This window comes from Balaenoptera borealis (genome assembly GCF_965194805.1).
Source record: "Balaenoptera borealis genome assembly, chromosome: 6".
Classification (NCBI taxonomy): Eukaryota; Metazoa; Chordata; class Mammalia; order Artiodactyla; family Balaenopteridae; genus Balaenoptera; species Balaenoptera borealis.
Window position 1 is genome coordinate 115,575,405 of NC_138863.1, and position 6,114 is coordinate 115,581,518.

The 6,114-nt window shown below is 45.8% G+C and overlaps 1 long non-coding RNA gene across 1 annotated transcript in view; it reads right to left on the reverse strand.

Annotated features, from left to right (window-relative positions):
- LOC309631496 overlaps positions 1-6,114 on the reverse strand; it is a 549,237-nt gene that overhangs the window by 37,772 nt on the left and 505,351 nt on the right. The window lies entirely within an intron of this gene.

Below are 6,114 nucleotides of genomic sequence, written 5' to 3' on the forward strand. Positions count from 1 at the left end.
CCGTGACACAGCTCCTGGGCTCATCTTTCTCTGCACTGATTCTTATTGATCAGTCTCCTGCACTGGGTCACCTAAAGATGCTGCTGATGGTGCCCATTTGAGAAAACTAATGAGCCTGCCAAGGGTGCCCTTGCTGATTTTCAAGAAGCAGTGGTCTTGAAAGCACTAGGGCTGGGCTATGTGTGCAGGTGAAAAGAGAAAAGCTTCCCTTGAGGCTGGGTCACCGGTTTCCTATTCTGCTGGTGCCCAGAGCCCCCCAGAAAGACTCCTGTTACATCAGGTCTTCCAGCATCTGGGCTTCACCTTCCAATAAATATAACTCAGTACCAGTCTGAGGGACCATGTGCGGGCAACCACCAGCAACCTTCATCAGGCAAACTTCGTCCCCAAATTACCTCTTCTTTCTCCCCTCCGCCTCCTTCTCCTTCTCAATCATTCCCCCCCTTTCCCCGTTAGAAAATAACAGATTTCAGGGTGGAGGCAGGCAAAGGACTGTGTGTGTTGGGGGGGTGGGGGGGCAGGGGGCGGGAAGGTGCTGTCCACCCAGATGGTGCTGAAGCTCCAGCTCAGCGTGGAGAACTTCAGGGATTAAATATAATTTTTCTAAACGGTAAAATGATGGTAATTATAACACCCATCTCTTACAGTTATCGGGAGGATTAAATAAACTCGTATGTTAAGGACTTTGAACAGTGCTTGGTGTATGACAACTGCTCAGGCTTTGCCATACAATGATGGTGGAGATCGGCATTACTACCAGTGCTTTGGAAATAGCAAGCTTCGAGGAAAGGGACCCCAGCAACAAATGACATCCCCAAATTCATATTCTTTCATAGATGTAATGAACATAAAGAGATTTCTGTAGTTTCTGAAGACCTTTTTTTTCAATTTACAATTTCCAAATTCTCCTATGATTTTCTACTGTGCTTGTAGGTTTTTTGTTTTTACTTCTCATGAGAATTATTTTAGGAAAATAATTATTCCCTTAAAAATACATCAATCAAGATTTAAAAAATAATAGAATACTCACTTTCCTGACTATTCCAATAGAAACAGGGGATATTTTTTCATTCTTAGTAAAAAACACCATATTTTATATTCTTTATTTTTTAAGTTTAAAGTTAATCCAAGAAGCACATAGATTAAGAAGTCAAAATAACCTTTCATCCTTCCCCTAATTTTAGTCCCGTAAGCACTCACAAAAATAAATATTTTTTTCTTTACTTGTTTTCTCCTTTCTTCTCTGCCATTCAAGCAATTTGTCAGGTTAGTTCTCAATATCTTAGATGAGTGGCAAGTTGGAATGTGAAATAACTTATGCAGAATTCCTGGTTTTTGTTTTCAAAACCCAAGCCTCTGGTAGGAACTGGAGAGTTTACAGAGGCAGTAGAAGAAAAGAAAAGAACGGGTGTACTTCTGGGGGGAGTTCTGGGGTTGCCTAGAGCTGAGAGTGGCAACTGGGAGTGATTGCAAATGTTCCAAGGAATCTTACAGGGGTGATGGAAATGTCCCAGAACTGGATTGTGGTGATGGTAGAACAATTTGGTAACTTTATTGAAAATTATTAAATTGTGTATATAAAATGGGTGAATTTTTGGGTATGTAAACTCTATCTCATTTTATAAGAAATTAACATTTAAAAAATTATAAAAGGATTTTTTAAAAAATAAAACAATAAGACCAACTTTTTGTTCTGTTTATTTTGCAGAATGCTGCAATACAGGGCTCTTCAAACTTGTTTGATATAAAATATATTTTCCTTTGTTTAAGCATTTATTTTCAAACACTAACAAGTTTTTGAACATCTATTAAAAGTCAGTTTTTTTAAGTTGTCTATTACACTTTTATAGTTTTTGAAGATGATCTAGGTAAAGCAAGAGCAAAGTACCATTGTTTGTCTTTAACTGGGGGGGTGGGATATTCTCCATACTTTTTCTTTTTAACTTAGCACTTTCTTTATATAATAGTTTACTTCTAGGGGAAAGATTTTTCTTCAGACCAAAAAGGAGGTGGAGGAGGGATTTGTGGTAGAGCACTGGGAAACCAGGCCCTGTTCCCCAGCAGAGAGGTAGGAGTTTGGAAAGACCCAGAGAGCAGTGACTGCAGGATGTGCCAGGACAGAAGGATGGGGATTCAGGGCAAAGGGTCCCTTGCCCTTGGAATAGCGAGTCTCTGGAGCCGAAGGGACCACGACGGCAAGAACACTGATGGCGTGTGGAGTCAGTGTGGACAGGTGCCTGACGACCAACTTCCACCTCTTTCCCCACTTCATTTCCCTGACTTAAATAGGATCCCAGAACTGTGGCACAACTGGGGCTGGAGAGGCAATTCAGGAAGTCATGCTAAAGGGATACCCTAGTCCCAAGCTCAGTTATTCTAGATATATTATGTTCTCATCTTCCGTAAGTCTACTTAGATTCAAATTTGAGCCTGTCTCCCATAAGCTGGTGGAAAATAGAATATTATATATTCGTTTAAACATATACATAGACAAATTAGATTGTATTTATATATCTCTTGGCAACTTACTTTTTTAAATTAATTAATTTATTTTTGGCTGTGTTGGGTCGTCGTTGCTGCGCACGGTCTTTCTCTAGACTCTTTGTGGTGGTGCACGAGCTTCTCATTGCGGTGGCTTCTCTTTGCTGCGGAGCACGGGCTCTAGGCGTGCAGGCTTCAGTAGTTGTGGCACACGGGCTTCAGTAGTTGTGGCCCGCGGGCTCTAGAGCGCAGGCTCAGTAGTTGTGGCGCACGGGCGTAGCTGCTGCACGGCATGTGGGATCTTCCCGGACCAGGGCTCGAACCCGTGTCCCCTGCATTGGCAGGCGGATTCTCAACCACTGCGCCACTAGGGAAGCCTGGCAACTTGCTTTTTACCTTAATAATTTACCTCTTTCGGTGACATAAAATAAACAAGTTTTTCTCTCTTTTTTTCCCAGATATGTAATATTCCAAAGTATGGATATTTTAACTATTTCACGTTCTTAAGAGTTTGGCAAAATGAGGCATGAGCCGGTACAGGTAAGTTGAATGGCAATCACTAGGGCCCACAGGAGACTGGCGCGTCCTTGGCTGACAGGTGGCCCTCACAGACACTAAGAGTCCATTTCTGTCTCAATCCCTGCTGTGACTTTCCTTTACAAACCACGGGAAATTATGGTTTAAAAGCAGATGGGAAGGGGGAGCTTTGCAGACCTTCATTGTAGCTGCATGCTCCTGGCACAGGGCGCAGGTTGCAATAGCACAGCCTCTCTAACTCCCTGGCTCTGCAGTTTTGTTTTTGTGATTAATGTCCAGTGCAAGGGTGAGTAATGTAGCAATTCATTGTAGTAATGCAAGTTATGGTGAATATATGGGCTCCTTTGCTCAGCACCCGTCTCTCCAACTCCTTGTCACATGAAAAGAATCATTACATTGGGAATACAATGTCATCAGCCACAGGACCAAGCAGAGATAAAATTCACGCACCCTCAAATATCTCGACTCTTAGAGCCCTTCTTTGTAGGACCGGAGGAAGCTCACTGGACTTAGAGTGTGGTCAGGAGAGCTCCCAAAGCTTTTTTTTTGGCCTTACTTGTATTGGCTGCTATTTAAGCATGACAGGTCAAGTATGAATGACTCACAACAGCTACGAAATTAATTTAACTTTCATACTGTATCGTTATCACCCCAAAGTAACTTTCAGAATCCTGGGAGAAGTTTTGGGAGGGCAGTTAGGGGAAGACCCCTGACTGGCAGCGTTAGGAAGACCTCCTACTCCAATAGGTCCAGGACAGCATGGCCACTGTCACCTTGCAGGGCTGGAAGAGCAGGCAAGCAGATGCAATGCAGATGTGTTCCCAGGTTCAAGGGAAGAGGTGGAATGCCTGCCTGTGAGGCTGAGGACCCTGAACTCCACCAGCTTCGGAAGCAAATGATAACACACACCTTAGGGTTTCCATGGCTCTATAGGAAAGGGGGGCAGAATGCATTAAATCTGGATTTTCTGCTCTCACCTGTGAGGCTGCAGTCGTGTCATTTTGGCTGTTAATGTTATGAAGGTGTTTCTGAATTTGTTAGTGGGTAGAGTCCAAGACCGTGGGTTCCTCTTTTACTAACCCAAGGTAGACAGATTAAAGTTAGAAGTATTGAAGCACACTTGGATGCGTTGAACAGTATTGCAATCTTTCTTGAAAAAAATTCCCTGTTGGTGAAGAAAGTGTGCAAAGGTTAGGGAAGAGGGGAGCTAGCTCAGGCCCTATTGTTTACTTGCATTTTGGTGGGTAACTCCCTCCTGCTGCACTGTGAACCTGTGCAAGCCTCTGTGTGTGTGAGAGAGAGAGAGGAGAAGAAAGGACAGGAGAAGACAGGAGAGAAGAGAAGGGGGCATGCCTGTCTAACCCATGGAACCTGGTCCCACAGGAATTTCCTGCCCTATCTGAGTCTCCACCACTCCCTGTCTAGCCACTAAACCTGGGTGGGAGTGGGTTTAAGATGAGGTGGGAAAGGAGTTTGTATCCCAGCTCTCTCCATCATTCCCCTCTCACAGTCTCAATGCCCAGGGCTGCCTATGCAAATGGTTCCAATACCTTGGATCCTGAGCCCAGGTTATTATTCTCTGAGATGTATAAACAACATTATCTGAGTCCAAGGAGCAGCTGCATATGTTGTTGTTACAATGTTCCTGTTCAATTTTACAACACTTAAATTTCAGAAAGAAACGTTGTGCTCTGCACGTTGCACCCCTAACCACATTGAGGCTCTCTCCATCCAGTGGGTATCTGATTGAAAATTCAATTCAACTCACTTCAAATATGTATTGAACACCTTTATGTTGGCAGCTAACTGGTAAAAGCCACAGGGGATACAAAATAAGTGTAAAGCCTAGTCTCTACCTTCAAAAAGTCTGCCATGCTATTGGGACCAACATGGAAGAACAACAAGAGACCAACATGAGACAGAATATATTTAACTCATCAGAATGTGTTGTTCTGACATTAAGTGCATTGCATGTTCCAGAAAAAGGAGCTCTCGGTGAAGGCCGGAGTTGTCAGAGCAGAAAGTTTTCCTGGAAGGGCTGAGGGTTGGTGTGGGGCTTTGAAGGATTAGGAATACGAATATGTAGCAGGATCACTTGCAAAACTTTTCTTGTTTCAGATTTTCTACAGAAGCCTCAAAGCTGAAAACGACATGACCCAATTACTCCCACCGTCTGCAGATCTGGCCAAGGAGTTGCCAGACCTAGGCAGGGCTTTCTCGGAGATGGCCAGGTCGTCCTACAATCCTCGCTCCCCGGTCCACACTTCTGTGCTCCCCACACGCTCCCACCCGATTATAAAAGCTGGAGATGATAAACGCAAAAGGAAGTTCTTGCCGGGGTTTTTAGTGGTAGGTGGTCTGCCTAGAGAAAGTGGCGATGTTTCCTCTCCCTTCCCCCAGGAGGAGGGTGGAGATGTCCCCACTTCTCCTAAGATGAGAGAGAAGAGCCTTGAAGCTGTGCGCCTGCTCTGGGGCTGCCCACAGAACAGAGCATGGAGGGGAGTTCTCGGGAGAACTTGACACAAGACCTTGGGTGAGAGAAGGAATCGTGAGCGTATAGACTGGTACCTACTGCTTGCAGGGGAAATCTGGAAGATGGGGGTGAGTGGGACCCGCCTGTGTTGTCAGGGCTGTGGGCTGCCTGCCTCTGCACCGCTTAGCCCGCCAACGATTGGCGAGTTTCCTGTGGACCGAGTGGCTGCTGTGGGACAGAGCATCTGGTTGAAGAGGGCGGCTGGCCAGGTGAGGGCTCTCAGCTGTGGAGAGCTATGGGGTGAATGAAGGGGCAAGAGGTGAGGGGAGGGAGGTTATAGGAAGTCAGCAGGGAGCCGTCCTTCTTGTCCGGGCGTTGTACCACGTGGAGGCCCCCTGGGGTCAGGCAGCCTCAGTCACATGGAGGATGTTGCTGGTGAAGGGGGACAGCCCCAGTGAGGTCAGAGTGTCCCCCTTCTCTCAGGCCTCTTGCTGACTCCCAACTCTCGAGGAGGGAGGGGGACCCGGAGAGAGAGAGAGGGAGGGGAGGGGAAGCGAAGGGACAACCGCGCTCTTTCTGTCTCAGGCTGCAGGTGAGTCCTAAGCTGGGAAAAGGGGAGAGAC